Source organism: Marmota marmota, unplaced genomic scaffold (genome assembly GCF_001458135.2).
Source record: "Marmota marmota marmota unplaced genomic scaffold, marMar, whole genome shotgun sequence".
Lineage (NCBI taxonomy): Eukaryota > Metazoa > Chordata > Mammalia > Rodentia > Sciuridae > Marmota > Marmota marmota.
In genome coordinates this window covers 407,040-419,488 of record NW_026000211.1, presented here as the reverse complement: position 1 = coordinate 419,488, position 12,449 = coordinate 407,040, and positions in this window count along the sequence as shown.

The following is a 12,449-nucleotide window of genomic DNA, read 5'->3' as shown; positions in this document are numbered from 1 at the left end:
CCTCCATCTCCCTCATCTCCTTGAACTGGAGTGCAACTTTGGGCAGGCAGGAGAGAAGATCTTGTAAAATCCCACTCTTGTTTTCCCTTTCTGTTATTTCAAGCATATATTCTTGACTACGGCAATCACCCTGGGGATAAGTTGGTGGGTTAGAGGGACTGGCCCCTGCCTATGAGAAGTACAGTAGAGTAGGGAACCCAGAAAGGTCAAGGGGAAATTGCCAGTCAAAGCTGTAGATGCTGTGGGAGTGCAGAGCGGCTACGGAGCACCAAGATGGACGCTGGGTCACAAAGGGATTCTTTGAGTAAGTAGCCTTAGGGCTCTATTTTTGGAATTAGTTTGGAAATGCCTGTGTATCTATGGTTTGTGTCTAAGGAATGAAGAAGCACTCCTTAGCCTGAAGAATGGTCTGAGTAGCATTAAGGAAGTAGTTAAGGAAGGAAGGGAAGAAGGCTTCCTTCTGCTTTGCCATGACCAAAGCATATGTCATATTCAGGGATATGAGTTGACTTTGGTTTGCATCCTTCAACACATCACTTGACATGACAGTCGCAAAAATACTGCTTTCTCTCACAAAATCTAAAAGGACTAGATGAACTCTTTTAAAATCTTTGCTGACAAATGCTACAACTAGACTCAGTGTGGACAGGTGAATAAGGTCAGGAGAGGGAGCCAGGAAATAGTTTTATATTTCATTTTGTGTGTGGCCTTAGTCAGTTATTTGATTGCTTTGAGACTTACTGCCTCATTTAACTTATAGGATTAATAATAAATTCCTGTCCTACTTACTCAACAAGTTTATTGGGATTATAAAATCACACTTGTTATAAATGTATGAAAAGTTGAGCATGTATAAAAATAAAGGTCCTGACTGTGTCCAATGTTGTTTCAGTGTGTTCATTTGCTTCTGCTCCTAGGTTATGAGTTCTTCATCCATCTCTGAGTAACTCAAGGTACCCCTCCCTTCTTCATACCTCCCACTGTTGGACACCCACCCCCCACAACAATCCCATATCGCTTGATTGGCAGCTGCTAGTCACATGGCCATGGCTGATTTATTTTGAGCACCGACTCATCACTTAACATCAACAAAATATTTAAATGGCCCCTTCACTTTAAGACCCCTAAATCTATATTCCCTAAGTCTGTTCTGAGCCCAATGCCAGTGGTGTGTGCCCCAAACAGTGGCCCAGGAAGAAAGGCCTGAGTCTGTGGACACCATAGTGCTGGGTTATCATACTCTGTCCAACAGAATTCTTCCAGCTAGAGGGTGTCTTTCTTCATTACTGAAGATAATTTTCTGGTGCACCTGCTGCATACTCTTGGGGTTGCTTTCTCTCAAATGAGAAAAGCACTAATCCCATCTCCCACAATTTTTTGTCTATCCTTGAGCAGGATTATGCATGGAGTCTAAGCCAACTGGCTCATTAATGTCAATATGAGCTTGACTGTGCCCTGGCCAAATAAATTAACTGACCAGCACACTAAGTTCTCAGTAAACACTTGCAAATGAATGATTAGATCTTGTAATTGACTGAATTATGTTCCTCCAAAATTTATATTTTAAAATTCTAACTTGCAGGACCTCAGAATATAATCATATTTAGAGATAAGGTCTTTAAAGGTTTAAGTTAAAATGAGTTCTTTAGGGTGTGCCCTAATCCAATATGACAGGTGTCCTTATAAGAAGAGATTAGACAGACATGCACACATACAAAGTAAAGACCAAGTGAGAATACATGAGGATGTGGTCACATCCAAGCCAAGAGGAGAGACTGTAAAAGACACCAATCCTGCCAACACCTTGATCTTGGGCTTAAGAGGCTCTAGAGCTGTGAGAAAATAAATTCCTGTTGTTTAAGCCACTCAGTGTATGAAATTTTGTTATGGCAGCCTTAGCAAATGAATACAGGTCTATTTAATAATATATAAAAATAGTAATTATCCAGGCATGGTGGCACATGTCTGAAATCTCAGTGATTGAAGGCAGAAGGATTGCAAGTTGGGGATGTGGTTCCATAGTTAAGTGCTCCTGGGTTCAAACCTTGTGCCAAAAAAAAAAAAAGTAATAATATCCAGACCAACAGTCGGGTGCAAACTGGAATTTACAATCTTAACCAGTAAGTAAATAATTTGACCATAGTTGTGTTCTGGTAGTAAGTGTTTTGGGATCTATCATTGCTTCTTGGAACAGTCTATCAGCCCGCCAGAAGCCCCTGGAGATGAGTAGCCAAGAAAGTAAAGAACAAACTTTCCTAACAGAAAAGCAAGGACTATTCTCTGGGTATTTGTGAGGCCTCTATTACATTTGGAGAAGATATTATTTTTCCATCGTACAGGAAGGTGACTTGGATTGTGTAATCAATCTGTAGTCAATTTAGAATAGAATCACAGCTGCCTGTTTTCCAACCACAGTGTGCCCAGCTGATGTTTGTCCTCTCTCCTTTCTCATCTCTACTTGCTGCTGTTCAGCAGATGGCAAACCTTGGAGGTTACACATAAGGACATATGTAGATATTGGTAAAGGGGGGGAGAGTGAGAGGGGTAAACCAAGACTTTGCAAGAGAAAACACCTGGAAAAGCACCCTTGCCTAGGTGGAGGCCTCGGCACCTGGGATGAAAACTAGAGCTCAACTGATTGATTAGACCGTGTCTCTCTTTGCAGCTCTGAAGCTGAATTAAACAGAAGTAACCCTAATAAGCATCCAACACACTGTCCCCAGGGTCCGGATGCCAGAATGAAGCACATGCTTGGGGAAGATGATCAGAACAGGCACATGGACCCCAAGGGGTCAAGGGCTCCACTCTCCCCTGGGATGCCAGCTCTGCAGACTGCCTTCCCTCCTGCACAGGGCCTCACCCTGGTGTTTGCTTCCTGTCTCCCTCTAATGCCTGCCAATGCTGCCCTCACCAGTGCCCTCCATCATTAGGGTTCTCTTTGTTCTCTTTTCCCTCCTCCATTCACCCACAAGCCTTACTGAGGGCCCATGTTGCACATGGCTGCCAAGAACTCTGGGTCCCTTCCCCAGGTTGGTGGTGAAGAATTTCTAGGTTGGAAGCAAAGATGACCCAGGGTTCCTGCTTTCCTCCTGGAGTTTCATCTTCCCCAGGGTCTCTTCTTCCTGATTACAACTGCTACTCCCAACCGTGACTTCCCACAGGATCCCTGCTTCTCCATTTACCTGCATATTAGTCTATACACAGCTCTGAGTGACCTGAATTCAGCTCAGAGCACTCCTGTGTTGAACATCTGTCAGCGCTTTCCCAAATGGCTCAGTAGCTGATGAGACCTGACCCAGACTGGCTCCCCTGCTCTCAACTTGGCCTCATGTATCTGCTTCTGTCCTTCCTCTCTCTCTAGTTCCAACACAGAAGCTACCTTTCCTTTCCTCGATCACTCCAGACCTGCTCGGCCTCAAGCCCTTTGCACATGCTGTACCCTTCTTGCAACATCATTTGCCAGTTAGCCACAAAGCTCACTCCTTTGACCCCTTGTGGTCTTTGCTTAAGTTCACATTTGCCATGAGGTCTTTATTGATTCCCAGTATTCAGAACCTCCCTTATTACTGGCACCCTGGGTCCCCTTCCCCACTTAATTTGTTCCCTTATTCTTTTTCTCATCAGACATACCACATGCTTATTTATTCTTTGCCTTCTCTGACTAGAAGAACAACTCAAAGAAGATGGAAGATTCCCACTCTGTTGCAATGGCACCAGCACCCAGAACAGCACCTAGAACATCGTGTCTGCCATTTGTTGAATGAATGAGTGAGTGTGCTTAAAGTACAGCTAGTTAATTGGAAAAGCAATCTGCAACAGTCAAGTAATTATGGGAATGGATTCGTGTTCTTTTCTAAGTGACTCATTTGTACTTTAAATATCTGAAAGTGATGACGAGTTTGTTGGCCTCTCTTCCGCCTCTCCCAACAGTACCTGTATTAGCTTCAGTCTGATCATCTCATTCTTCTTTCTCAGTTCTTAAGAGGAGTAGTTTCCAACTGGCTGCTATTGCCACATGAGCCACTTGAGAGGCATTCTGCAAGCTTTACCAGTTAGCAAGGGGAAATGTAAGACTATGCCCGCAACAGAGAAACAGCATTCATTCACTCCTTTCACCCCCAACTACTGTGTATTTTAACACATAGCTATTTTTTTATCTCTGTAGAAAAGGGCTTTACAAAAATTACACTTTACTCATTTTTATTATTTTTGCCAAGGAGAGATAACATCTTTACATCTTTGAAATTACCCTGCTTAAGATTACCAAATAGAATGTGCAGCAGAATCTTATACATAAGTCATCTTACTACAGCTCTTACAACAGTGAAACATGCATACCCATGTTTATAGCAGTACAATTCACAATAGTCAAACTATGGAACTAGCCTAGGTGTTCATCAATGGATGAATGGATAAAGAAAATGTGGTATATATATACACAATGGAGTTTTATTCAGTCATAAAGAAAAGTGAAATTATGGCATTTGCAGGAAAATGGATGGAACTAGATGCCATCATTTTAAGCAAAGTAAGTCACAGTCAGAAGGTAAAGGGTCGTATGTGGAAGCTAGTGAGGAAAAAAGAAAACAAAGTTGGAGGTGGACTCTAAAAAATCAAAGGGAGATCAATAGAGGAAAGGGACAAAGAGGTAGGAGATACAGAGAGAGGGAGGAGTGCTGGGGAGTGATATTGGCCAAATTATATTGTTATATTGTGTGTATGTGTGAATATGTAACAATAAATCCTATTAATATGTACAACTATAATGTGCCAATAAAAATGTGGAAAAAAAGAAATGCACACATAATATATGTGTTTAAATATATGCATGTTTATATATTTTTATATTTTGTTTATGTATATTTATGTGTGTGTATATATATATGCATATTATATTCCAAGAATATACCAATAAGTTAATATTTGGGAATAGCAAATACATTATTCATTTAGCTGTGTTTTCCACATAAGCATATGTATATGAAAAGAAAAATGATAATAACTTTTCTTATTTTCTAAATACTTGTTTTACTAAAGGTCAAGGTCAATTTTCTGGTACAAGATAACATCAAAATTATTCTCCTAAGGTGTGACTATTTCTTTTACTTTGTGATTTAGTTTTCAGGTCTGACTTAATTAACTAAATAAAAGTGAATTGACATAGCAATGTGGGGTTCTCAAGTTTTCCATTTACACTGAACATGAGCCAAATCCTCAGGCTAACATGGGCATGATTGACAAATGATGCCAAATTGCCATATCATTTCCTTGAGAAATTGTTTCTGGCTTCAGAGCTGGCTGTGGAAGCTTAGAAATATTGTGACATTGGATCACCTGCCTTGGCACAGCCACACGTTCCTTCCTCTTCTCGGTCCTGTGGAGAGAATGTGTGTTTGTTTGCATCTGCTCCTCTCCTGGCTCCTTCCAACATGCTTGGAGATATTTTCTACCACGTCCACTTCTTCTCCAAGCCATGGATCAAGTTCTTGAAGTCCAGGGCCAACGGTCTCCTTCCTTCACCATGGTCTTCATCTTTTGTATAGAAGTTCTCTCGTTTTCTTTGTCTGGCTGTATTTGTGGCAGTGCTTCAGAAGATTGCTATGAAGGAGACTATGTATGCCATCATGTGCAGGGACCAACTCTCCAGGTGGGTGCCTCTCAGGGGCACTGAACTCACCTTCCCTATAACTAAAAAGACAGGCTTCTCTTTGTGGATTGCCCTAGTTCTTTTGGAATACATCTTTCAACCTGTGAAATTTCTGCTTGTTATGATTTATAGAACATAAAACAAACTCCCTTCCTTGGAGTTCAGGACTCATGATCATCTGGTCCCCATCTATCTTCTCAAACAAATCTACCAGGATGAATCTGATCTATGCAGAAACCAATCTACCTGCATCCTGCCCAGGACACTTCTCTTTGTGGCTTCAACTTGTATATTTGCATCTCTGTGCTCACACTCAAGTCAGAAATGGCTTCCATTATCTGCTCTATCAATTTGAATCTCATCTGTCCTTCAAGTCCTCTCTCACATACTATTTATCCTGTGACTTCCTGCAGTCATCTGGACTCACAGTGACCTTTCCCCCTCATTTGGAAATTCTCACATAATTTGAACATATGCAAAAAAAAATATCTCATACTGCCAGGTAAGAAGAGGTGAATCCAGATGTCTGACAGCCTGTTCCCAATAAAAATGACAAAATCAGAAACTAGGAATAGATATTATTTTCAGTGACTGTGTCATTGAAGTCAGGGCCAACAGTCTCCTTCCTCCACCATGGTCTTCATCTTTTGTATAGAAGTTCTCTGGTTTTCTTTGTCTGGCATTGTGCACATAAAAGCCAAACTCAGGGAAAACTGCCTCATACCTTCACCCTCATCAGTTGGGGATGAGTCTTGGAGGAGACCTTACAGAAAGCCCTGCTAGAATGAGTAAGGGCTGACAATGACATAAATTTATATCAATCAGACCTTATGAATAAGATATGAGAGGAGGATTTTGAGTAACCAGATGGGGAGAATTTATCAACCATGTTCATGGAGAAATATTTAATGAGGGAAAAGATTCTGCAACAGAGGATACCCTTAAAAGAGATTTCAAGATGATACTCTTTGAAAAGATTTGCAAAGTAAGCAGTTCTAAATTTTAAGAAGAAGTTGCTATAATACAAACAGCCACACCAATTTCCCAAATTTGTGACATTCTGAAGAAAAGAGTCTCCTATTTTTTTCCTGGGAAGAAGTGTTGGCTTTGGGCAATTCTTCCCTTGGAGTTTTGGAAAGTTTCACATGTACCATTTCAACAAATCCTGTTTTCAGTACCAGCTCTCACTCCACTTTCTGACCTATTTGCCATCCTCTAGTCTGGGGATTTGATGGGTCATACCTGTCACAGAGTGCAGGCTGAACCTCACAGAGCTTCTGCTTTACCTCCTCCAGGAACGTATTGCAATTTCACATCCTTTGACTTTTCTTTCCATTGTCTGCACTGCTAAGGGTTCTATTTTTTCTAGCTCTTTGCCATAATTATTGGGGCATCACAAAAAAATAGAAGTGTATGTATACAGACTGTCAATTTCATCTAGAAGGTTCTCAAAGTTTTAAAGATATCATTTTTTTCCAAGTGAATTTATACACTTAATAAGATTTCCATCAAATTACAAGTGAGATATTAACCAAATGAATTAAAAGTTTATTTGGAAGACTTTATGGAACACCAAACAAAAGAATTCTGACATATCAGAATGAGAGAATGAATTCATAAGGCCAGATATTAGAATATCTTATTTGGCTACAAATATAGACAAATAAAATGGAATGATTTCGGTAGACTGATAGACCAATGGAATAGAAAAGAAAAACAAAATTCACACCTAAATACAAATGAATTTAATATGTAATTAAGATGTTGTTTCAAACTAACTGGAGGAAAATAATGATGGTAAATGAGGTAAATCATTTGGAATTAAGATAAACCAAATTTCACTTTGTATCAAACACTAGATTATATTAAAAATAAACTAAAGAGTTACATGTTTGCTATTGTTTGTGGCTTATCCCTTGTTCCTCAAGGATTCACACATTGGAGACTTGGTCCCCCATGAGCTCTTGCTCATTTCCCCATGATATGACCCAGTGAAGCAGACTCACATCAGCACCAACAACTTGCTGTTTAGATGTTCAGTCTCCCAAACAGTGATCTTAAAGAACCTCTTTTCTTTTTAAGTTACTCAGTCTCAGGCATTTTTCTATAGTATCAGAAAACAGACTGATGCAATACTTAAGAGAATGAGAAAGAATTGCAAATAAGATAAAATTAAAATTTAGCTAATCATGAGGTGGTAAAGGCATTAGTAACACAAATGAGGAGAAGCAACTCCAAAAGAAGAGATTTGATAGCACTAAGAAAATGCTTCTTTAAGCTTTTTAAAATATTAGAAGACATAGACAAACAAGGTATAGTATTTCTAATATAGATAACACACAAAAGGATCATAATATTAGTGTTTACAGATCTTTAAAAATCATTAAGAAAACTGTGAACACTTCCAGGAAAATAAGAGACTAAAGATGTGAAAACAACTTACAAAAGAAAAAACAGAAATGACTAATAAACAAGAAATCATGTTCAACTTCTCTATAGTAAACAAGGAAACAAAATTTTCAAGACGTCATTTGAAACCACCAAATTGGCAAACAGTAATTTCCAGGGCTGGTTACAGATGAAGCAAATGGGTAACCTCATCTATTGTCAGTACATGTGAAAATTCCTACAGCTTTTTTGAACAGAATTTTGTCATCTGTCTTTTTTAATCTTCAATTTGCAGATACTTCTCTACGTACCATGGGGTTAAGTTCTCATGAACTCACTGTATGTTAAATATTGTAAAATGAAAATACATTTTTAAAAATTTATTTTTATTTTATATTATATTATTAACTGATTATCAGATCGTTATAGTTATACATAGTAGTTGGGTTTATTTTGACACTTTACAATAGCCAAATTATGGAACTAGCACAGATGCCTGCCTGTTGATAGAAGAATGAATCAAGAAAATGTGGTATATACACACAATGGAGTTTTATTCAGCCAAAAAGAAGAATGAAATAATGGAATTTGCCAGTAAACTAAAGAAAATGGAGAACATCATGCTAAGTGAAATAATCCCAGACTCAGAAAATCAAGGGTCAGATGTTTTCTTTCATATGTGAAAATGCTTTTAATACATCTATCACACCAAACTCCATGGCTTCTCAACACAGTAGAATCTCAGTTGTTTCCCCTCAAGATTGTGTAGCAGCTGGGGAACCATGGCTCACTGCTGCTGCCCAGTGTCTCCAGAGATGATTGTACTTGGTATCACTATCCTAGAAAAAGATCAAAGTTCAAAACTCAGAAGTTCACTTTCCACTGAATGTGTATTGCTTTCACAACATCATAAAGTCAAAAAAATCATAAAACTTCATAAGTCAGGAGCCAACTGTACTTATATTTTTAGTCTGTTAAATCAACATCTAGGAGATTCTATAGAAATATGTTTAGATGTACACAAAAATGTATTCATGGAGATATACATTGTAGTCTTATTTATAATGACCAATGACTTCTTTCAATATAATTCTTCAAAATAGTTTTAACTAAATTATTGTGCGTCTAAATAAATACCTCATATCCATAAGATAGTTTTGTTGTTGTTGGTGGTGGTGGTGGTTTGGTGGTATTGGTGATAAAACTCAGGGCCTTGTGCCTGCTAGGCAAGTGCTCTACCACTGAGCTACATTCCCAGCCCAAGATAATTTTAAATAATATTTAAAGACTTTGGGCAATGTGGTAACTCTAGTAGGTGAAAAGGCACATTTAAATGTATAGAATACGATCCCAACTTTTCAAAAATAAATCTGAACACGTACACATTTTTAAAAAAATATCTATACCAAATGTTAGTGGTGATTATCTCTTGGTGGTGACATATGGGTGATTTAAATCTTTCTTTTATTTTTATATACTTTCCAAATTTCCTATAAAAGCATATGCTATCTTTATAAACAGAAAATATTTTAAATATATATATTCACACACACACATATATTTATATATTGATTATATAATAATTTTCTTAATAGATTTTCAGGTCCTCATGGGTACTTTTTATGGAACACATCATTCACAACATTGTGACTCCCACAGGGTTTGGTCCTACCCTGTTGTTTTAAATGTAGTAGATAATACAGAAATATTGATCTGATTAACAAATTGCCTTCTTGGGCCTTTTGTTTTCCCTTTCAAAAGAATATGTAGCATTATTTTTTAAAATGTCAAATTATCATCTAAAACCTGTTTTTCATGTGTGTCTATAATTGATAACCATCCTGCTCTGGAGACAGGGAGAGAAAGAAAGAGAAAGAACGCGCACGCCCCATGTATGCTAGCGCTCTAGCAAACGCATTGCCTAAAAGGGTTAATTAAGGGCCATTCAGGCCACCTGTTCAGCCTGCCACATGGCCTTCATTTCAAAGGCCTCTGAGCCTCACCAGCTCAGGAAAGGGATTTTACTTTGCAGTGGTTACATACACAAAGGCAGGGCCAATGCAAATAAAAAATTCCCGGTCTACAAATAAACATTTTTTTAAGCAACCCAGACAATGAAATGGATGATAGCCTTTTCTACCAGAACTTTTTTGTAATTATGTTTTTATTGACTTTTCAGAGGAAATGAAAAAAGGCTAACATATAATTGACTAAAAGAAATAGAGGTAATAAACCAACCCAGAAAACGTCTTGAGGAAATGTGTATCTAAGGTAAAATACCTCTAATATGAAAATCTGTTATACTGTGTTGAAATTGCATGATTACCTACACATGCTGGTTTGGCTGTGGGCGAGAGCTCGGTTCTATGAGGCAGAACACTGTGGGGGAGCGGGGCAGGCCTCTTTCCAAATCTGTAAATCCTTTGTATTATGAATTCTAAATTTCAAAAGCATTTATGAATACTGAATTCTGACTTCTACGTGAAAGATCTCTGGAGGCTGGTTTTGTGTGTGTGTGTGTGTGTGTGTGTGTGTGTGTGTGATAACAAGGTATTTAACACATTGTCTCTTGATAACCTTGTAACCCAGAATATTATTTACTGGATAAATACAGACATTCATATATGTATTCTTTAAGTGATCAGTAAATGGAAGACAGTTTAGAGTGAAGGGTTAATGATACACCACTGTATTTTCAACATGATTATGGTACCTCGAATCAGCCATTTTAAGGGGTTAATCAGAATCATGAGTAGGGTCAGGGGAGGGAGGGGTGGGCTTCAATTTACACATACCCTGTAACCTTATATTGAGGTAGTCCTGCTCCTCAACCCCCTCACACCAATTCCTTAAGTCATCAGCCAGTGCTACTGATGAAAAAGTATCATTCCCTTCAGATGTTAGGGTGGAAAAAGGTTAAGAACTGCTGACATTGATAAAAATAGAAAAGGCAAGCTCATCCAATCTGTAAGCAAATTATAGCTAATATTTTGATGACAGAATCATGCTCTAAATGGGTCTTGACAGATTGAAATGAAGGATGATTATAATAAGATATTTAATAGAAATACATGTTAGACCCTTCACTTGGATCCAAAGGTCAATTGCACAAACAAAGGAAGAGTTAGGTCTGGCTAAATGGTGGTTTTTATGCAAAACGTGGAGGGAACTCAAATACCATTGTGGGTGCCAACCTGGAATTCAGTCCTAAGCTCTATATACTGACTTAGGGAACTGAGAGTGAAGAGGTTGTCTACTTTTACTCAGGTCAGAGCACACCCATGAGGCTGGGTCTAGTTCTCTGGGCACCCTTGTTAAGGAGAATATAGACAATAGGACCAGGTTCAGAAGAGAATAAGCAAATATAGCACTGGGAGAAAGAAGTGTTGCTTTTAAAGAAAGAATGCTTTGGGAGGAAGGAGAAAGGCAGGGACTATTTTCTAAATTTAGAAGAATAAGGAAGAATCTTTGTCCAGACTCACAAATGTCCCATCCCAGTGATTTTATAACAATGTTCATATTTCTAATAAGGTGGAAATTCATCTATGTGTTAATTTTTTCCCACAAGACTTCTTCAGGCGCTACGAGGACAGAGATTATGGCTTACTTTGTTCCCTCAGCATATAAGACTTTCTCATTCTTTGTTGACCAGAAAGAAAAGGAATTAGATGTGTGTCTGGCTCCTAGAGATAGATAGCACTGTAAGCAAGAGTTGACCCAGAAGAAATAGCCAGCCTCAGGAAGGAAGGAGTCTGGCCACACCTTGTATGGCCACTTAGCCAGATGGAGGCTGTTCCACATTCAAATAGGTGGTAGGAATGGATCATTTTTAAGGTGATATCTTTCAACCCTGTGATTTGTAATTCCATCCAAGGTTACATGTCATTTTTTAAAAGGAACCATCCTATTAAAATGGGTCAGTGCTCAAAGAAGCCTGTGAAGTCTTATTTTTGTTTTTCTTTGCTTTAACCTCAGGTAAAAGCCACAGATACAAGGCTTTAAGGCCTCAGATCCAAGGTGAGATGGGGAAGATAACACCATGTAATGATGGTACATGTGGTTGGGTGTCTTTCTCTCAGTTACTGAGTCTTAATTCTGCCCCCTAGATCTCCTCTTGGCTTTTGTGTGTTCCTGGATAAACTCCCTTCTCTTGCCTGCTGTGAATCTCCATCACAATTTTTCCAAACTGACCTGGTAACTTATCTTGACTTGTGATTCTTCTGTGCTTGCCAGCTTCAAGTTCCCATTCTGGATACTGCATAAGATCGCACAGGCTGGGTCACAACAGGAAAGACCATTTGGGGTCCACTTTACCTGGTGCTCTGGCCTCAAGTTTGTGAGATGGGGGGGGTTGTAGGAAGAGACCTTGAAAAATGAAGGGATATAGGGCCACCACAATGCACACATTTAGGGG